A 23293-nucleotide genomic window follows, 5' to 3' on the forward strand; every position below is an offset into this window, starting at 1 on the left:
TCCATGAAATTCTCCAGGCCAGAATACTGGAGTGGCGCATTGCAGGCAGATTCTTTACCAGCTGAGCCACAAGGGAAACCCAAGAATACTGGAATGGGTAGCCTATCCCTTCTCCAGGGGATCTTCCTGACCCAGGAATTGAACCAAGATCTCCTGCATTGCAGGCAGATTCCTTACCAACTGAGCTATCAGGGAAGAAAGCACAGGCAAATATTGCTATGACAGTGGAGAAGGGACTAATTTTTTTAATGATAGAAAAAGCATAAGTCACAAAGAAAAAGTTTCATCAAACTGTCTACTTAAAAAAAATAAACTCTCATGCCAAGAGGCAGGAAAAATCATGAAAAATAAGAACAGATTTTGCAATCCAAGTAATGACAAAATGTCGGTTTTGAATACATAAGGAATTTTTGTTTAAAAAGACAAACCCAGTAGGAATATGGGAAAAATAACATGACAAGACAAGTTTTCCCAGAGGAGGAAACCTTCATGGCCAATAAATATACAAAAATATTCTCACTCTTTCACATGAGTGATCAAATTTACACATGAAACAGCAATGAGATACCATGACACACATCAGTTTAGGATAATTAATAAACCTGTTCCAACCAAGTGTTGGCAAAGGTGTACAGAAATGGGGGCTCTGTCCCAAAGCCAGTAGGCATGCTGACTGGTGAAGTGGCCACTCCAGACAATGATATGGCACCTCTAGTACATTCTCCTCAAGAGAAACTCACATTTGCACACTATTGATGTGTACATGGTGGTCACCGCAGCTCTGTTATTTCATGGGACGTAAGTGGGAACCACAAGGAACTGATAAGGAAGTTCTGTCAGTTAAATGGAAGCTTGAGCTAGATCTGTTAAGACGTGGAATCAAAGTGGGCACATTTCTGACATGATGTTGAATGAAGAAAAAAAGCAAGTAGCAAACTGAAGGAACAGTGTTATACTAAATATTCGTCTAAATGCTTAAAAACATGAAAAATAGATGTGCATATGCTATTGCAGGAATGGTAAAATTCATTAATGGCAATAATTGTGTCAGCTTTAGAATGGTGGGTATCTTTAAGGAATTATGGCAGGGGGCTGCTGTGGAATGAGAGGTGCTGCTGAGATTTAGCTGTGCCTGCCGTGTTTTGTTTCTGAGAGAGTTTGGAGGCCAAACATATATGGTGAAATGTTATGTTTAGCTTTGGTGGAGGACACCGCATGGCAGCATGTAGGTGGCCAAGAGCCTGGGCTCCATGTGAGGGAGTCCATGTCTGAGAGGGGACTCGGGTGGGTTGGTGGCTGGGGAAGTTGGCCTTTGTCCAGCCTGGGTTCAGCCAGTGGCTCCAAGTGGTGTTTCGGGATGCTGACAGCAACAGGTCTTGCTGGGCATGTAGAAAAAGATACAGGGCAGCCATCAAGACAGAGAAAACCACGGACCACAGCAGGCATAGTTCAGTGAAGGAGTTTTGCATAAGAGCAGCTCTAGAGTGTCGGAAGGAGAAGGCAATGGCAACCCACTCCAGTATGCTTGCCTGGGAAATCCCATGGACGGAGGAGCCTGGTAGGCTGCAGTCCATGGGGTCATGAAGAGTCGGACACGACTGAGCGACTTCACTTTCACTTTTCACTTTCGTGCACTGGAGAAGGAAATGGCAACCCACCCCAGTGTTCTTGCCTGGAGAATCCCAGAGACGGGGGAGCCTGGTGGGCTGCAGTCTATGGGGTCGCACAGAGTCGGATACGACTGATGTGACTCAGCAGCAGCAGCTGCAGAGCGTTGGAAAACAGGTGGTGAGTGGAGTTAGGCTGGGATGGGCAAGGGATGGACTTTTGCTTTGAGGCGAGCCTGTCCTGGCTTTTGAGTTTGTTGTCATGCGGGAAGTGAGTAAATCTGATTGTGCTTTGAGATTACTTCGATGTCATTTCCCCCTGAATTCCATTTTATTCAATATAAAAAAAATTCAACCTTGGACCAGCACTACATTCAATTCTTCAAGTGCATCTCCTTGCAAATTCAAAGAGGTCCTTTGCTCTTAAAACACACACACACACACACACACACACACACACACACACACACACACACGTAATTTTTTAACATAGTTTTACAGAGGGATGTAAAGTTCTAGGTGATCTTGTTTCCCTACAACTAAAAAAAAAAAAACCAAATCAAATTATTTATCAAAGGCATTCTTTAGGACATTGTGCTTGTCTTTTATGTTTTAACTGTCCTTCTGTGTCTGCTCTAATTATTCAATACGGGCTTCAATCTAGTAAAGGCATGTTGCTGTCCCTTTGAAACATGAAAATGTCCAATGTCGGGAAACCACAAAGAAAGAGTACTCTCTACCCTAGATTTTGACCTATATGATTCTTTTCTTCTGTTTGCTTTTACTTAATTGAAAGACTGTTTCATGTATTTTTCTAGTCCCCTCATAACTATTTTCATTCTTTCTAGTCTCATTTCAGAACCCATTCAACCATTTCTGCTTCTCAAAGCAATGCTATTCTGTTGGTAATAGAGAAAGCCCCAGGTGCAATGCTGTAACCTAATTTTAGGATATTATTAAAAGCATTTAATTCACATAATTGTGTTTGATTTGAAAAAAATGACTAAATCTTGGATTTAATTGACTGGGACATAACTATTTTAGGGCTTGTTATTAAGAATTTGAGCATTATTGGGCAATTTCTTTCAACTGAAGTGTCTATTTTCACTTTTAATAATAAATCTCCTCGTAAAACCTTCCACAGATAGCATTTTATACTTATCGGGGGCTGACCTGTTTTATTTGACATAATCACTTTAACGTCTTATTTCAGATGTTCTTTCATTATTTTCATTTTCAGGTTGGGGAGACAGAAGCCTGAGGCTTAAATGACCTGCCAAAGTGCATTGGTAGTGGGCGGCTCCTTCACTTGTCTTCAGGTTTAAAAGTCAAGGTTCTTTTCATTGTTGTCATGTGAATTCCAAGACTCCATCTTATCCCTAAACTTGTTTTTCCATTTGTCTTCATGACATCTGAGGATTAAGCTGTCTGCCTCCCAGAAATATGGTGAGATTGGTTGCTCAACAATTTCTGAAATTGAAAAAGGAGGGCAAGGAATGATTGTATTAGATATTGATAACTCTGTTCAGGTTGGGATCTTTAAATCATGATGCATTATCATTCATTTCAATTGATTCTTGATAATATTATGGTGTGCACCAATGTTAAGTTATGGGCTTCCCGGGCAACACAGTGGTAAAGAGTCCACCTCCCAATGCAGGAGATGCTGGATACTGGGCTTTGATCTCTGGGTCGGGGAGATCTCTTGGAGGAGGACATAGCAACCCACTCCAGTTTCTTGCCTGGAGAATTCCATGGACAGAGGAGCCTGCTGGGCTTGAGTTCATGGGGTTTGCAAAAAGCTGGACATGACTGAGCACACACACACACACACACACACACACACACACACACACAATGTAAAGTTACAATTCTAAGTTATTTTCTCTACTGTGGAATCAATAACCATTTCCCCCTTTATTATTGGTGTACTTTGGGTATTTTTGTAGATTGGGGTTTCTACCTAGAGGTAAATCTTCCTCTGTGGGGGGCAGGGGGAGGCTGTCCTGAGCACTTGTAGGACCTTTAACAGCATCCCTGGCCTCTACCCACAAGACGCCAATAGCACCGCGCCGCCCCCCCCCCCAGTTGTGACAAACAGAAATGTCTCTGTGCTGTGTGTGGTCAGTTGCTGTAGTCATGTCTGATTCTTTGCGACCCCATGGACTGTAGCCCACCAGACTCCTCTGTCCTTGGGGATTCTCCAGGCAAGAATATTGGAGTGGGCTGCCATGCCCTCCTCTGATCTTCCAGACCCAGGGATCAAAGCCACGTCTCCTGCGTCTCATGCATTGCAGGCATATTTGTCATCCACTGAGCCACCCGGGAAGCCCCCAAAATGCTTCTAGGCATTGCCAAATGTTCCTCGGGACAAAGTCATCCTTGGTTGAGGACTACTGCTGTCAATGGTACTGGCAGTGAAAATACCTTATTCTCTTAAATTATTGAATCCTCTAACCTAAAGAAGCATATTAATTACTTATAGATGCACATTTATCTATTGATCCTTGTAAAATCAATAGAAATCAGTTGAGAGTGTATCTCAGAGGAGAGAAAACCCCAAATCTAGTTAATTCAAGCATAACCCTTGGGACCAGGTAATTAAAGATGTAATTAACTGGTTGTCTTACCAAAATCAATACAAATTGCAGTTCCATCCATCTTAGCTATAGACCATGTTTTCTTCTAGTCATGTTCCTGTTAGAGATCTTAGGGCTAGGAATTGAGAAAATAAGCTAGGGATGGCATCTTTGATTGCATAATAAATGTGTTTGACTCACATCAACAGGATTGCTCTGCAACTTTGATCATTCTACTAATTCTCCTTTATAATTTGAAATGGAACAGTCACTTATGATTAGGAAAAATGAAGGGAAGGAAGAGCCTTCTGGGTAAAAAGGCATAAATAGGAAAGGGAGGATAAAGCAGTTCATTTCAACACAAAGTGCTTCTTATTTGTGTGTTCTGCTCAGCACATGGGCTACACTGCAGGCAAGGCAGAGAGTTCCCCATCACTGGAGGTGTGCAGAGTTGTAGCTCGGGAAGAGATCAGGTCAGGCCAATCTTGATTTGAAAGCTCAGCACCTTGTGTATAACTTGACTGAGCCTCAGTTTCCTATCTGTAAAATGAGACGAGCAGGTGCCATTTACAGAAGTTCTGACTTAGGCTAGATAGTCAATAAAGGGCAGCTTTGTTTCTAATTTCTGTGTAGGCTCATGCTTTTGTTGGAGGGTTGGGTGGCTTCACTTCACTTCTAGACTCCACCTGGGAAGACACCCAGGAATCATGGTTATGCAGGAACTGCTCCAAAATGGCTTTATCCATCATCATAAAGCAAACATTTTGCAGTACCCATTAGATGCACATTGTTATTAACTTCCCTGAAAGCATCCTTGACTGTTTCATGGTTTGAGAAAAAGAATGAGCAAGAAGAATAACAGTTAAGTGCTCCATCCACTGAATCCTGGTTTATGGCGGCAATAAAAGCAGCGTGTTATCCAACCACAGAGTGTCTATTTTTAAGTAAGCTAAGCTTAGCTTACATTATGCAGAGCTGCATGGAAATGTGGACTTGAGTGTCTGGAAGCATCTTGGGGTGGGTTATGCTGGCTCGGCTTCCTCTTATGAGAGGGGGTTGAAGAACCACAGACAAGGAGAGAGTGTCCTTCTACCGCTGGGGAACTTTGCCTCTTGCACAACCCTCCAGAGCTGAGAACAGGTGCCAGACCTGGAACACAAGAAACCAACCGGACAGTGTCAACCACAACATGGGTCTTAACTTCGTCCTTCATCAAAATGTTTGCTATTTCAAATTATGTTGGTCCCAAAGAGAATACTTCATCAGCAAGACTCTCTAGCATGCTGGAACAGGCTGCAGGTTACTGGTTTTCAATTACTTTCAAAGATAGGTAGTCTTCTCCATGTATAGCATCTTCCAGAGGAGAGAGATCCATGAGACAAATGAAAGGAGACCCCTCTGGTTGAGGCGGGAGTTGGAACTGGGGCTTTGCAGTGTCTCTGCCTCCGGAACCACCCTGCACAGCTCCCCTTAGTGGCCTAGAGGCATCCCTTTGAGCCTCTGAAGTGAAAGTGTAAGTGATTCAGTGGTATCTGACTCTTTAGGACCCCGTGGACTGTAGCCCTCCAGGCTCCTCTGTCGGTGGAATTCTCCAGGCAAAGATGCTTGAGTGGGTAGCCATTCTCTTCTCCAGGGGAGTTTCCTGACTCAGGTATTGAACCCATGTCTCTTGCATTACAGGTGGATTCTTTATCATCTGAACCACCAGGGACAACCAGCTGGACTCAGCCATTTCTGATCCCTTTCTTGTTTAAGAGCCATTGACTGCATTCTTTTGTACACAATGGACTTATAAGCCTTTATAACATCAGTAGTTGGCAAAAAAAAAAAAAAAGAGAGAGAAATCCAAGGCACTTCCGTGCCAACTTGGTCTTCAGAGCCACCTAACCCAGTCTGTTCTTATCCCAGAGAGTTTTTTGTAATGATGGTTAGTAAGAGTACCACTTTGTTTATGTTGCTTCCGATGCTTTTCCCTGACTTACCATTATTTTCAAAACAGAAAGAAGGTGGTGGAGTAAATGGTTGCTCACTTGATGTTGCCATGATTTTAACTGTCTGGGAAAAGTCAGCAGAAGTACAGAGCCTTGAATGTGAATAGTGGTTCTTCCATCTTTGGAAAGTTGGGAACTGCTCTTATGGACACTCTACTGACCCTGCTTAGATTTCGAAGTGTCTAGAAGAGGGTCTGGTACATGGTAGGTGCTCAACATGCACTGGCTGAATAAAAAGGAAGCCAGGGCGCTAGAAGCATCTCAGCTTGATAATGCTCTTCATCACACTGCTAAAATTTAATTCTGGTGTGGGCATTGCTGGATTGTGCTGACTAATGATTCCCCCCCTCTCTTCTGGCACTCATCTCCAGAGAAAATGAGGAGACAATATGAAATAGGATACATTTGCATTTTTAATTTTCTTTTAGCAGAAGAGCTTTTTAATTTTTTAAAAACACGATCGTGGTGGCAATTGGCACAAGTAGACGTTGAAACCAATTAGTGGGATGACATGAAGAAAGACCAAAAAAAATGTGGATTTAATTGAAGAAAGTTGCAATATAAAACCCAGCTGCCAGGCTTTAAAATTGTAATTAATTCTAGGAGGAAGAGAAGGCTCATCAAGTCATCCTGGCTGCATCCTCAATAGAGTGTTTGCACACCATTTTTCTTCAAGATCCTTTCAGGTGCCTTCTGATCTGTGATAAACACGCTTATCTGGGCAATGACTGGACAACTCAGTGACTACAGGGAAGCTCTTTCCTCTGGAGATGTTTTGGGTACTTCCTGTGTGAAGAAAGTCACATTCTAAGTTCTTCTGGCCACTTTCAGAAGACATGGAAGGTGGCAGCCAACACCATCACGCTAGTAACTAGCATCCCAGGGCTATCTGAGGTCAGAAACAAGGGTTTTGTTAGAAATGATGCCAAAAAAACCACATAAAAACCAGTTGATCAGAGAGCTAATGATATCAAATTCCCAGTCAGGGCTGGCATTAACCCTGGCCTATGAGAGAGTTGACACTCAAGAGACTCACTAAACAATGAAGGAAGTCTGGAGGGAAACAGTAAGGATTTTCAAGAATTTTCAGAATTTTCAAGTCTGAAAATTCTCCCCATAGCCCCCAAATCTATCCCAACCCAGCCTCCCCAGTGCTTGAAATCTTTCCATCCTGAATTTGTACCATGGTTGATATTTCCAGGTATTTTTTGAAAAAGGTGTAAAGACTTAGAGAAGACACCTGCATATCCCAGGGTGAATTAATTGATCAGATACATTTCCGCTCTGGCTGTAGGGATAGAGACAAATGGGAGTTTTGAGTGGCAGGTCATTGACCAAGTCTTGGTTACCCTTCTCATTATGACCTTCCAGCATGTGCTAAGTTGTTCAACAAATAATATTCTAATGAGGCCCCACTATATTTCTGGGAAAGCTATTCTCTGTAAGCTTTGTTCTCTCAAGATGTGCAGAGAAAGCTTAAACTTAAATCACGAGCTTCTTTCTCATGACTACTATTCACAAAAAGCTCTGCATAGTGAAAAATGTTAAGTAGTGTATTTCTGACTAGGAAAGGAAAACAACTTGTATTATAAGGAAACAAAGAAGCCGGAGCATGTACAGAGATCATTATTTGGGGCGATAAATGGATCCTAAGTTTGTATGCAGGCTTCTCTGGTGGCCCGGTGGTAAACCCACCTACCAATGCAGGAAACATGGGTTTAATCCCTGGTTTGGGAAGATTCTCTGGAAAAGGAAATGGCAAGGCAATCCAGTATTCTTGCTTGGGAAATCCCATGGACAGAGGAGCCTGGTGGGCTCGAGTCCATGGGGTCGCAAAAAAGTTGGACACAACTTAGCAACTAAACAACAACAACAACAAAGGTTACATGCAATTCTTGGAAGTATTAAGGACACATCAGTTTTCATTTCAGAAATGCTATCTACATTCTCACAGATCTTTAATACTCAGTGGTTGATGGTTTTAACTTTCATTGTTCTTGTTTGTCCCTGAGCTTGTCAATGAAACAATGATCTTCTGCAAAACAGGTCCATAATCTGCCACCTGAAGAATTCTTTTGCAAAGTAAATCCTGATCCTCTAATTCATATCTGTTGTATATGCTTTTGCGTTAATGCATTGAAATGTTTTATTCACCAAGAAAATGAGAAGGATAATTTGATGTGATTTTCTTTTTTAATGTAAACGTTTCTCCAGGGAGCACACACAACTAGAAAACGCTGAGGGTAAGCAACAAACAAGGCTGAGCTTCTTTCTTTAAGTGTCTATAAAATCTCCATGTCCCCTCGTACAGTGTTGATATTGGTGATTTGTATTTTCTCTCTTGGTTTCCTCAATCAGTGAGGGTATGGACTGTGTCAGGCTGTTCAGGCAAAACTATGCTTCCCAGTTTTTTCCAGGGTCGTGACTGTGCCCAAGAGAAATTCATATATTTGGAAGGCATAAGGAAATGGCACCCAGTTCATGGGCAGGCAGGCACCGGTCAGCTCCTGCTCCTTGTTGCTTCTCGGCCAGCTCACCTGATGAGTAAGGACAGCAGCCCACTGCTCCTCCGGCTCCTGCTGGATCCCCTCCTTCAGCATCATTGAATCCTGGTCCAAGTACTTATGCAACTCCAAGGCAGGCGCAGCAGTGGCTGGTCCCTTGAGACACTGAAGCTGGATGCTTAGCCATAGTGAAGACGGATGCAGGCTGTGCTCCTGAGTTCCAGATAAGCCCCCGTGGCAGTTCTGGGTTCTCTCACTTCACGTCCTCTTTTCATTCCTGATGAAAGTCGCTGTAGGCTTCAGTCACTGAAACATTGCTCCTCAAGAACAGCTTAACCAGTTCTTCCAGTTGCGTAAGATTAAATTTCTACATCCCATTTTCTATATGGTTCAGATTGGCTCCGATTTTCCAATTAACCTCAACTGATAAGATCAGTGTTGCTAAGTGATAAGTTACCAGTGTTTTTCAAAGAATCAACTGTTTTCCTTGTTAATTTTTGTATTATTTGTCTATTTTTTAAAATTCCTTCAATTTCTGCTCTTATCTTTATGTCTTTCCTCCTTTCTATGTATCTGGGTTTAGCTTACCCACAATTTTCTAGTCCTGTCATTTGGAAACTTATGTTCAGAAATAAGAAAGATTTCAAGTCAATGATCTGAGATTAAAAGCTATGCATTTAAAGTTAACGAACACTTTAGTGGAATTGTTGAATTTTTGATATGTTGCATTTTTATTATCAACTTTCAGTGCAAGTGTTTTCTTATTGCTTATGCTTCTTCTTTGACCTATATGTCATTTAGAGGTGTGTGGTTTAATCTCCAAGTATTTGGAGACTTTCTAGATATCTAGCTAGTTCTAGATATTTATAATTTAATTCTGTTGGGATTTTAAAATGTGGTTTTTAAAGATTTCAATATTTTGAAATTTATTGAGACATACATTACGACTGAGGACATGATCTCTCTTAGTATGTGTTCCACGTGTTCTTGAAAAATGAATGTGTACGTGCACCCCAATGTTCATCGCAGCACTGTTTATAATAGCCAGGATATGGAAGCAACCTAGATGCCCATCAGCAGATGAATGGATAAGGAAGCTGTGGTACATATACACCATGGAATATTACTCAGCCGTTAAAAAGAATTCATTTGAATCAGTTCTAATGAGATGGATGAAACTGGAGCCCATTATACAGAGTGAAGTAAGCCAGAAAGATAAAGAACATTACAGCATACTAACACATATATATGGAATTTAGAAAGATGGTAATGACAACCCTTTATGCAAAACAGAAAAAGAGACACAGAAGTACAGAACAGACTTTTGAACTCTGTGGGAGAAGGTGAGGGTGGGATGCTGCTAAAGAACAGCATGTATATTATCTATGGTGAAACAGGTCACCAGCCCAGGTGGGATGCATGAGACAAGTGCTCGGGCCTGGTGCACTGGGAAGACCCAGAGGAATCGGGTGGAGAGGGAGGTGGGAGAGGGGATCGGGATGGGGAATACGTGTAAATCTATTGCTGATTCATGTCAATGTATGACAAAACCCACTGAAAAAATTAAAAAAAAAAAAATGAATGTGTATTCTTCCATTGCTCAGTAAATGCCAACTGAGTCAAGTTTGTTGATAGTGTTAGTCAAATCTTCCATACCCTCACTGAATTTTTTGGACTACTTTGTCAGTTACTGCAAAAGAGATGTTAAAATCTCCAACTATATCTATTTCTCCCTTTAACACTGTTACTTTTTGTCCCTCATAAGTTTTGAAGTCCGTATATATTTGCACTGATTTTGAAGACCATATACATTTTATACTGTTAGATATTTTGATGAATTGACCTTTTTATTACTACAAAATGCTCTCTGTATCTCTGCTTATAGTCTTTGCCTTGAAATTATTTTGACTCATCTTAAGATTGCTGGGAGAAATATCAACAACCACAGGTATATAGATAATATCACTATAATTGCAGAAAGTGAAGAAGAACTAAAGAGCCTCTTGATGAAGGTGAAAGAGGAGAGTTAAAAAGCTGGCTTAAAATTCAACGTTCAAAAAATGAAGATCATGGTATCTAGTCCCATCTCTTCATGGCAAATAGAAGGGAAAAAAGTGAAAACAGTGACAGATTTTATTTTCTTAGTTTTCAAAATCACTGCAGATGGTGACTGCAGACATGAAATTAAAAGATGCTTGCTCCTTGGAAGAAAAGTTATGACAAACCTAGACAGTGTGTTAAAAAGAAGAGATATTACTTCACCAACAAAGATCTGTATAGTCAAAGCTATGGTTTTTCTAGTAGTCATGTATGGATGTGAGAGTTGGACCGTTAAAAAGGCTGAGAGCCGAAGAATTGATGCCTTAGAACTGTGGTGCTAGAGAAGACTCTGGAGAGTCCCTTGAACAGCAAGGAAACCAACCCAGTCAATCCTAAAGGAAATCAGAACTGAATATTCATTGGAAGGGCTGATGCTGAAGCTGAAGCCCCAACACTTTGGCCACATGATGCAAAGAACCAATTCACTGGAAAAAACCCTGATGTTGGGAAAGATTGAAGGCAAGTGGAGAAGAGGGCGGCAGAGGATGAGATGGTTAGATAGCATAACCAACTCAATGGACATGAGTTTGAGCGTACTCTGGGAAACAGTAGAGTAGCCCGTCAGGCTCCTCTGTCCATGGAATTCTCCAGGCCAGAATACGGGAGTGGGTAGCCTTTTCCCTTCTCCAGAGGATCTTCCCAACCCAGGGATCGAACCCAGGTCTCCCTCATTGCAGGCAGATTCTTTACCATCTGAGCCACCAGGGAAGCTGAAGAATACTGGAATGGGTAGCCTATCCCTTCTCCAGGGGACCTTCCCGACCCAGGAATCGAACTGGGAGGGCTCTTCTGTGTTGCAGGCAGATTCTTTACCAGATGAACTGCCAGGGAAGCCCTGGTATTATGTCTGGATAATGATAAACCAAATATTAGCTTTCATGCATTTAGGCAAGTGATTGATTAAAAATATAATTTCCCCCTAATTTGGCAGTTGCTCAGTTCACCCATATCCCTTTGACAGCTGTTTCTTAAACAGTAGAAATATGAGACTGCCAGAGACAGTTTGGGTTGCTGGTGCTACATCTTGCAATAATGACATAATTTGAATGAAATGAGAGGATCATAACTGTTTGCTGCTCTCTCTGAACAAACACTGTCATCTTGTAACATCCCAGAGGCTCTGCTGAGAGAGTTTGATGATGCTCATGGAAGTACTTGTCGTGAAAATTGAGATGAAAAGACAAAGAATGGAGAACAAAGCAATTATTCCACTCAACAATAAGTGCCTTGAAATTAAACAATTGTTAACAGTTAAATGACCTTATAGACCCGCACTCATTCCTATCTGTCACCAATGTGTGCTGTCTAATCTTTCAAATTGCTCCACTGAATTAAAATTTTTCTCTACACAGAATTAGAAAAATACAAAAATTAACATTAATTTTATAGAAATATTCTTAGATAGTCATTACTATGATGATAATTACACTTTGTATTTATTCCTTTCTATTCTGCTCCAGCTTTGTTATTGTGGAAAACTATCTTCTGGTCTCCCTCACAACTAGACTCTCCCGTTTAACGGGACAGGAGACATCACTGAAGGCTGGGGGGAAACGAAAGAGAAATGTGACACAGAGAATGACCAGTCTCCCAGCCTGCTACTACAGGGCATTTCCTGGCCCCCTGACCACGTGGACACCCCAGATGCTCTCTGGATTGATAGAGGGGAAAAGCTGGTTTTCATTTCCCCTTTTCAGTAGTATCTAAGTCTCCTTTCCTGAGTGTTCATTTCCTGGACCAGTTTCTTCATAAAGTGATAGACAGTGGGAACCTCGATTCCACCTGCAGGGCTGAGGATGAATTCTCTGGCCTGCACAAGGGACCCTTGAAATTGTCCTATACCAGGGCTGTTCTGTCTAAGTTGTGCAGCCTCACAGAATCTCACTGATGGGATACCTCTTAACCCAGGTGAGGCAAGACGGAGTTAAGTTCAGTCCAGTTTCTTTTCAGACCCTTCATTAGTGTTTAAAAATCTTGGGCTTCATCTTCATGAAGGTACTGTCATGACCATTTTACAGATAAGAAAATTGAGGCTCTGAGAAGGAGCCACATCTCAGGAAGTGCCAGAGATTTCCGCCATTCCTACAAATTCGGAATTCCTAAAGTAAAAATCCTCCTGACCTACCCCTCCAACCAGACAGGAATAGCCAGACTCAACCCTCACCCCATCTCAGCACACAACTCACCCTTCAGTGTCATCAAAATGAACTGACTCTCCAAATTCCAGAAGGAGGCCTCAAACAAATTTCCAACCATCCTATCAGGACAGAGAAGCATACATAAATTATTTTTAATAGCATTAATCTGTTTTATAATGACTCTCCAAAGCAGGGAACATATCCACAGAGACTAATTCCATTCGAATAGTTTTAGAGTTTTAGATATATAGATATCTATATATATATTTAGATATATAGATATATAGATAAATAGAATAGTTTTAGAAAACACTACTCTTAGATAAGGTAACAGGCTCCAGTTTAGACAATACAGGAGAAAAAAAAAAAAAAGAATAAACAATGCCCTAATGAAAGGGGCTGAGGATAGAGAAATGGAGAAGACACAAAGATTGGAAACATTTACTGTGCAAAATGCTGATTTTACACTTGGGCAGGATCACCGATGTAACTGTGTCTTAAAACATCCCCTCCCCCCAAACAAACAAACAAAAACCCAGCCATGTTGACACAGTCGCGTCTCAATGCTCTGCTTTGGATCAGGGACTGATTAGAAAGCAGGAGGTGGGATGGATCACGGGGCTGATTCGGGACAGGAAGGATGAAGAAAGTGAGCCCTGGGGGCTTGTTTGGATTCAGTGCTAATACATCCTTTATTCTGGGGCTGCTGACCAGACACTTGGCCAGCAGGACAAGAGGACATGCCTATCTCTGATCCAGGTCTTTTCTAGCACTGAGTCAGGGCACACAGCAGGTGCACAATGAATGCTTATCAAGTGATTGCATTTCAAGCTCGGTAAAAGGGTACCTATTTCTCTTACCAATTGCAACTAATATTTCTTACCCTCTCCTTCATGGTATAAGATATAATCAATAAGAGTATTAACAGCAAGGGGTGAGTCCAGAGAGTAAATAAGCATGAACAGGAAGGGTTGAGGATACATTAGATTTAATTTTCTTTCTTTAAATATATGTGTCTATGGACATATACAGGGTTTCCCTGGTGGCTCAGAGGTTAAAATGTCTGCCTGCAATGCGGGAGATGGGTTCGGTCCCTGCGTCGGGAAGATCCCCTGGAGAAGGAAATTGCAACCCACTCCACTATTCTTGCATAGAGAATCCCATGGGTGCAGGAGCCTGGTACACTACAGTCCACAGGGTCGCAAAGAATCGGACACATCTGAGCAACTTCACTTTCACATGGACATACAATTCATTCTTTAGAGGGAGAAAAAGAGGGAGAGAGAAAACACAAGTGAGAAATGCCTGGGTCCAGCCTCGGCAGGATCCAGGGGGTACCCTCAGGATGAACGGCGTCGGCGAGAGAGAGAGAAGACACGTGAGACTAGCCTTGATAGGGCCAAGTCTGCGAGGGAGAGAGACAGAAAGAGAGAGAGAGAGAATGACCAGACCGGGCTGCAGAGAGTCTGGAAGAGTCTGGCAATGCTTTATTTTTTACCGTGGCTTTTATACCCTAAGTTAGTACATTTCTAAGGGGAAGATAGTTTAACATTACGTCAGCTTGTCCTTCACGAAACCAGGGTGTTTTCTGCATACTTCTTTGTTTATGAGGGTCTTGTACATTATCTTCTGGCCTTGGGGCCTATTAACATTTTATGCAAGTCAGGTGAATGTAAACCTATTTTCTGTTTCTCTGGTGACCTTAACTGAAAGGTAGCAATCTCATAGGGCAACAGTGCAGAGTAGAAGTATAACCTTGTTAACACAAAAATTAATCCTTCTGCAGAAGTTGTCAGTTGCATTTATCTAAGAAGTTTACCCCACACAGACTCTGCGGCTTCGGTGAGGCAGCTTCTGCCTAGCACTCCTGGCTGACAATTAACAACCGTCTCATTGTTACCACACTAGGGCTAAGCTCTTATTTCTCTAGATATTTAACTATATTAACAGTGGTTTCTATAACACAACCTTAGCACATTAAAAGCAAAAACACAGCAAGCAAAACACAGCAAGCAAGCGTCAACCCAATAACCACATTTAGAATAATTTTTTCTTATATTTTCTAATAGGACTCCTTCACTCCTCAAAAAGGCTCTATATCTATTAGGGCTTTTATATAATCAGGTTCTTTATGCTATTTTATGATTAAAATATTATAAGCAATCATGCATATTAGTACCAAGGGCCTAAATGCATTTGGCTAACAAACTACCAGCAAAGGAGCTTAAATTAAAACACTCTTTTCACCCTGAATAATCTCATAAAATACCACCACCCAAAAAACTTATAGATTAAAGTTCTAAACTGATTCTTATTTGGAAAGAAATCTGGGAAGGCCTTCTGCCTATGTTATAGAAATTAGGGAGTAATCTATTGAAGCAAGCATCAGAAAAACAGATATCATCTTTAAGGTGAGTGCTGGGGCCAGCTTTGGGGCAGCTTTTTGGAATCCCTGAAAACCTGATCCGCCTTGCCCGTCAGGTTTTCTCCCCATGACCTTGTCATGGGTGGGATCTCATGTGCCGGCTCCCGGCAGAGAAAGAAAGTGAATTGCTAGGAGTGGCCAGCTTTGCGATTCCCCAGAGTGCTTTCCATCAAGAAGGAACCGAGGGGGAGTGCTGCAGAGAATCAAGAGTGAGGGTGTAAGTGGGGTGACAGTCTCTACACTTAGGAAGGTCTCAAACTGGCTCCCCACCTCGAAGGAGGAAAAAACTGCCAGCCTTGTGGGTGGGATGACTCCATCCAGCTGGTTCTGCAAGCAGGTCCAGGACACGGAGGTAGTACCCACTTAAGGGTAAGCACGATCACTGGTCCACCCCATCACTTCCCCAAGGGCAAGGTCCCAGTCTTGCTCATCCATCTACTTTCCAGCCCTGCACACAGTTCGGTGCAATGTAGAAGCCCATGAACCTCTGTTGAAGGAACAGATAAACAAGCGAATGAATAAATGAACACACTCTTTGTTCTTACACTTGTGGTTTGTAGAAACTGCTTTTTTGACTTTAGGCACCATTCTCTTTTGTTGTTCTTTGAATCATTTCCTCTGTGTTTTGTGACACTGCAACGCACAACCGCCCTCACACCCCATATTCAAACCTCGCCTGAAATCCTTGTGCTGGGGACAAGTGCAAAAACATTTTTAAAAACACTCCAACCCTAGACCAACTGAAGTCCACCCATTGTGGCATGGCTTGAAGGTCTGTGGGAGGGAATTGATGTTTATTTATGCATCTATGATGTGAGAGGTTTATAACTTGCTTTATCCTCATTAGAAAAGACCCTGATGTTGGGAAAGACAGAAGGCGGGAGGAGAAGGGGACGACAGAGGACGAGATGGTTGGATGGCATCACTGACTCAATGGAAATGAGTTTGAGTAAGCTCTGGGAGTTGGTGATGGACAGGGAGGCCTGGTGTGCTGCAGTCCATGGGTTTGCGAAGAGTCAGACATGACCGAGTGACAGAACTGAACTGAACTTATCCTCAGAAGTTTCTGACTAGAAATCTATCTTTTAAGATATTCTCACCCACAGAAATTTCCTCATTATACACAGACATTTTGAATGCCTGCCCTGACCACCTTTATGGATTTGATATCCTTATAGCCATAGACAGCACTTCTAAAGGACAACAGAAAGAACATAATGGGGCTTGACCACCTGGTATGCAGAGAAGGGTTCAGTGAAGTCAGTCTGAGGGTGTGCTGGGGCTGAGAAATGGTCTTTGGGGCCAGAAGCCCATCTCCACCCTCTCTTGATAATGACACCGGGTGAGTGATGAGAGGAGAAACCAGCTGAGTTTATCCACTAGTGAAGCAGTATAAAAGGCCATCCAGCCAGCCTGACCCTATTACATAAGCTAACCTATGTCACACAGCATTGATTATGTGCCCAAGCTGTTCTAAATGCTTTGCACATTACCTCATTTAATCCTGAGGATCCAATGGGCTTGTGCACATCATCTTGCTCATGTTACCCGGAAGACACTGGACCAGGAGCACTTAGTCCACCTTTCTGTCCTATGGCTTCTAGGCAATGGGGCCAGGATGGTGCTCGAGTTAGGTCATGGCAAGGCTGCAGCTCAGCTCAGTTCAGTTCAGTCGCTCAGTCGTGTCCGACTCTCTTGTCAAAGGCTGTATTATCTTTCCAGCTACAACCTCCTGGCACGAGACTTCACCTCTGACATCCATTACTTCTGTTACATGGGAAAATAATTTGACAATAATATCTATTTCATTAGGTTGTGCTGCAGATGAAAATGAATCACATCTACTGATGCTTGGCCCATAGTTTCTATTTGAAAAATGGAGCCATTTTATTAAGCTAAGGGTTAGGGATGGGAGAACCATGAATTTCAGTGTTAATTTCCTTTGTATATAAATACAGGTTGGACTAACTAAAAATGCAAACCTGCTTATATCCATTCTCCTTTAAAAATCACTTTTATAAAATAAATGTCTCAGGGCTATTTCTTAAGACACATAGTTCCCAGGACAACTTTGGGTTTCCATAACTATCAGTCCAATGTATCAGTGTATTCATCCATTGGCAGGAAAGTTTAGTACTAAACTTGCTAGTCAGGTCTCTCTGGGGGGCTCTTTTCTAAGAATTTTTTTTGTACACTGAAAAAAATATTAAATATCCTTCCTCCTTCCCCATCAGAGACTATTCTATTTGTTGATTGTCTAACGTGTCCCGGGCAAGCTCCTTAGCCCTAGTATTGGGTATTCTGCCCCATCACAGCCTTGTGAGGAAAGCATTACTAACCCCATTTCATGGAGAGGAAGCCTGAGTTTCCACGTGTTTCTATAATCTGCTCAACGTCATGTGGCTAGTGAAGGGTGGTGTTAGGGTCCCAGCTCCCTGCCAGCACCCAAATCCATGTTCCCTCAAATGTATCCTGTGCAGTATGCCAGGCTTTCTATATCTTTAGGTTTTGAAAACTGTAAAATCTTTGATGTTTAAGTCCATTTTTGAATAAAAGATTTGAAAAATTAAAAATCACACACTTTCCTATCCTACAATAGTAAATAAGGCAAACATGAACCATTTCTTCATGATCCAAGTTTATTATTATTAATCATCATCTTATCTCACAGGGGGCCATTTCTTCTATACACAATGCCCCAATTGCTATGATTTGGAATACTTTTGCCTTTATATTTTCTTTATCAATTTTTGCTGAATTATTGTGAAATGCACTACAGACAATATGATGTATTACTCTTAAATATTTCCGTGTATACCTTTAAAAATAAGGACGTTTTCCTATCTAACCATACCACCATAATCAAAGCTAACAAAGTGAATGTCATCTTGTATAGTCTGTCTATATATTCAAATTCCCAAGTTATCCCAGAAATGTCCTTCTATAGCTGGTCAAATTCTCTTTCGAAAAATTCTTACCCGTGGGAGAAAATAGTTGATCTTATCTGAAAACTGGCATTTAGAGGCATGCCCCCATGCAGGGGGAGGTCAGAAGAGGCTTGGGTGACCCCAGTGAAAGCAGCTCGTTGAAACACAGCAAAACCAGACCTCATGGCCAGATAGGAGATGCACCTATAATTGGGCAGTGTTACGTGTACAAATTAAATTTAGTATTCAGAACTCAGTGGGGTTTTCCCTGGGCTTGTTACCTATTGTAGCTGGTGCTGAAATGTCTAACCACTCTGGCTGCTGGAAGCATGAGTCATCTTCCCCTCTGGTGGACACTCAAGGTCACAGTGAGGTGTCAACCAGAAAGGGAACAGCCCCCTCCCAGCTCTGACTGCCTGCAGGGAGAAGTTCAAGGACTGCCAAAGTTGAATCTCAGTGTTCTAGGTAGGCAGGTATAGATTCTGCAAAAACTCATCTGTCCACCCCACCCCCCACCCCCACCCCACCAGCATCTGGTTTCCCTGAGGTTGAATGGACATGGGACTTTTAAAAACAAGCAGGACCCTTTGGGACTCCTGGGTACAAAAGCCTTTCTGTGTCCCCCATTTCTTAATTACAGGAAATAGGCTTCATTCAACCTCCATGATCTTCCCTGGAATCCAAAGGGCAGGTTCAAACAGTTGCTAATTCTGGAAGGGAAGGGGTTCTAGAAAAGGCCCTGATGTTGGAAAAGACCCTGATGCTGGGAAAGATGGAAGGCAAGAGGAGAAGGGGACGACAGAAGACGAGATGGCTGAGTGGTGTCACTGACTCAATGGACATGAGTTTGAGCAAGCACGGGAAGTTGGCAAAGGACAGGGAAGACTGGAGTGCTGCGGTCCATGGGGTTGCAAAGAGTCGGACAGGAATGAGCAACTGAACAACAACGGGAACAAAGGGAGCTAAGACAAGGGGGGAGCAGTCAAGAAACTATAGAGCAGCCTCAGGGCAGGGTCCTTGTTGCCCCTCAAGGGATACACATAACAATATCTTTGAGCTGATTTACAGATACTGATTTACAGATACAAATAGGAAAAGGAGTACATCAAGGCCGTATATTGTCACCCTGTTTATTTAACTTCTATGCAGAATACATCATGAGAAATGTGGGGCTGGAAGAAGCACAAGCTGGAATCAAGATTGCCAGGAGAAATATCAATAACCTCAGATATGCAGATGACACCACCCTTATGGCAGAGAGTGAAGAGGAGCTAAAAAGCCTCTTGATGAAAGTGAAAGAGGAGAGTGAAAAAGTTGGATTAAAGCTCAACATTCAGAAAACTAAGATCATGGCATCTGGTCCCCATCACTTCATGGGAAATAGAAGGGGAAACAGTGGAAACAGTGTCAGACTTTATTTTTTGGGCTCCAAAATCACTGCAGATGGAGATTGCAGCCATGAAATTAAAAGATGCTTACTCCTTGGGAAGGAAAGTTATGACCAACCTAGATAGCATATTAAAAAGGAGAGACATTACTTTGCCAACAAAGGTCTGTCTGGTCAAGGCTATGGTTTTTCCAGTGGTCATGTATGGATGTGAGAGTTGGACTGTGAAGAAAGCTGAGTGCCGAAAAATTGATGCTTTTGAACTGTGGTGTTGTAGAAGACTCTTGCAAGTCCCTTGGACTGCAAGGAGATCCAACCAGTCCATCCTAAAGGAGATCAGTTCTGGGTGATCATTGGAAGGACTAATGCTGAAGCTGAAACTCCAGTACTTTGGCCACCTGATGTGAAGAGTTGACTCATTGGAAAAGAACCTGATGTTGGGAGGGATTGGGGGCAGGAGGAGAAGGGGATGACAGAGGATGAGATGGCTGGATGGCATCACAGACTCGATGGGCATGGGTTTGAGTAAACTCCGGGAGTTGGTGATGGACAGGGAGGCCTGGCGTGCTGCAATTCATGGGGTCGCAAAGAGTCAGACACGACTGAGCGACTGAACTGAACTGAACTGACAGATACTGAAACCCCCAACAGGTGGGAGAAGTTAACTGTAAGCTGCGCACAAACAATGCCTGGTTCTCCAGACCAGTTGGAACCAGGAGGTTGATGATGCTTACTCTTACTTATCTCACCACAAGTGAGAAGAATGCCATTGAGCTGATCACACCCTCTTTAAAACTCTTCACTACCCATTCCGGGTTGGGACACACAGTTTTGGGGGCATTAGTCCACTGTGGCCCCCTCTGCGTGGCAAAGCAATAAAGCTATTCTTTTCTACTACACCCAAGATTTAATTCGCTGTTAGGGTACAGAGGTCAGATTCGCTTTCACTTTCAGTTTGGAAACTAGGACAAGGTGGTCAGTCCACTCCAGGGGACCCTCTGTTGGTTCCTGGTAGTGGAGTTCTTACCTTTCACTTGGGCTGACATGTCCATCAACCAGCAGTACTTACTGAGCCCTCTTTCAAGTGTAGTAGAGCATTGAGGGAGGTGTTGAAAGAAGGGGGATGGGAACTGACATTGTTGACAACTGCTCTAAGGCCCAGTGAGTCACAGAATCAATGGATTCACCCCAGTGTTACCCCCACGGGGAGGGAAGTGGGGCTGCTTCTTCCCTGTTCTTCAGCTAGTCTCCTGCCCACATGTTAGAGTCACTGGGCAGTTGTTTTAAATCAACAATTCCAGCATCTCATCCCCCAAGAGTTATTTTTCAATCAATCTGAAGTGAAGGCCTAAAAAGTGCATCCATATGATTCTGGATACTTTTTATCCATAGATTCCAGACTAGGCTTGTAAGTTTCTCAGTGCAAAACTCTAGGCAGCCAACCTAATTGGCATACACAAGATAAGTGATTGGCCCAACTGACATGCAAGGTAGCTCCCTTTGAATAGAGAGCAGCCTTGCCAGGGAAGGACAAGCTCATGGGTGAGGACCAGGTACCCTGTCTTGAGACACCAGCTCTTTGTAGACTGCCCAGAATCCTTTCCCCAGAAAAGTGTGGAGGAAGCTCTGGGTCCAGCTGGCTCTTTATCTGCTGCTGCTGCTGCTGCTAAGTTGCTTCAGTCGTGTCTGACTCTGTGCGACCCCATAGACAGCAGCCCACCAGGCTCCCCCGTCCCTAGGATTCTCCAGTCAAGAACACTGGAGTGGGTTGCCATTTCCTTCTCCAATGCATGAAAGTGAAAAGTGAAAGTGAAGTTACTCAGTCGTGTCCAACTCTTAGCGACCCCATGGACTGCCTGCAGCCTACCAGGCTCCTCCGTCCATGGGATTTTCCAGGCAAGAGTACTGGAGTGGGATGCCATCGCCTTCTCTGGCTCTTTATCTAGCCAACTCCAAGTGAGCTACTGTGGTCATTCTCAGACAAATGAGCTTGTCACTCCACACTGTCTTGTAGGAAGAACTGAAGGTCACTGTGGGTACCTGTTACCTAATAGCCACACACGTGTCTTGAATAAAAGTCAGTAAAATATGACAAGTGCTTATGAAAATATAATCAATACAGTCAGATAGACAATAAACAATATAGAAATGAAGCACAATTGATTCCTTAGGGCTGGGGTGGGCTTGGAAGTCTTCCTGGAGGAGGTGGTATGGATAGGAGAAGTCAGGTCCTGCTCAGAAGAGAATGGATTTCCCCATCATTACAGAAACTCATTTGGAGGAAAAAATATGGGTGTCACTTCATTTTCAGACTCTTATATTTTAAGGTCACTGACATTACCAGTGACTATAGCTTAGAAATTAAGAATATAAACTCCTGAGATGAACTACCTAGGTCTAAGTCTGGGTTTCTGGTTATGGAACCATGGGTAAGACAGAGTCTTTGTCTACAAAACTGGGATAACAATAACAATAAAATCTGCTTAATGTGATCATGTCTGACTCTTTGTGACCCCATGGGGTGTAGCCTGCCAGGCTCCTCTGTCTATGGAATTCTCCAGGCAAGAATACTGAAGTGGGCTGCTATGCCCTTCTCCAGGGGATCTTCCCAACCCAAGAATTGAACCTGGGTCTTCTGCATTGCAGGTGGTTTCTTTACCATCTGAGCCACCAGGGAAGCCCTAGTATGATTCCAGTGATGGTGATGAGATAATTCATATGGGGTGTGTATTACAGAGTGTGGGACATAGAAAACTCCCAATAAGGACTGTGATGACTATTGCTATTATTATTCATCAAGTGCTTAATAAGTTACATATGGGGCCCATATCATCTCTCAAAAATATTAAGGAATGTTCTTGGTTGAAATCATTACTCACAGAAGATGGCTGTCCATTAGGGGGATGGGGACTTAACTGACACTGACATTTTTGCCATGTTTTGAGGGTCATCAGCATAACTCTAGATCTATTTGATGTTTTAGTTTGCCAAGAGGAAGAATAAAATACCACAGACTGGGTGACCTAAACCACAGAAATTTATTTTCTCATAGTTCTGGAGGCTGGAAATTTAAGATCAAGGTGTTGGCAGGTTTAGTTTCTCCTGAGGTCTCTCTGACTTGTAGATGGCTGCCTTCTCACTTGGTCTTTCTTGTGTATGTGTGTGTCCACGTCCTAATCTCTTCTCATAAAAACATCAGTAGGACTGGATCAGAGTCCATGGTAATAGCCTCATTTTAGTTTAATAACCTCTTTAAGGACCCTGTCTCCCAATACAGTGCTGAGGTCCTGGAAGTTAGGGCTTCTGCAAATGAATTGGAGGGTGGGTGGGTATATACAGTCAGCTTGTAATTACTGAGTTCTGTTTTCCATTCTGCTTCTATCGATACAGAGCAAAAGGAGGTTCCAGTGACTTTTTTTTTATTTATTGCCTGATTGGCAGGAAAATCTGGACTCCTTTAAGCACACGTAACACATGGTTCAATATGCCCACTCAGCCTGGTGAGTCTGTCTGACGCATTCATGGAAACAAACCAGCAACTATTTCCAGCATAAACAAACTACTCAGTACTAAAGTGCTTCTGAAAAGCGAAAATGAGTTTTTAAATATGAATCATTTGTTGAACACAGCCGCTA

The sequence above is a fragment of the Cervus canadensis genome, chromosome 8, assembly GCF_019320065.1.
Source record: "Cervus canadensis isolate Bull #8, Minnesota chromosome 8, ASM1932006v1, whole genome shotgun sequence".
Lineage (NCBI taxonomy): Eukaryota > Metazoa > Chordata > Mammalia > Artiodactyla > Cervidae > Cervus > Cervus canadensis.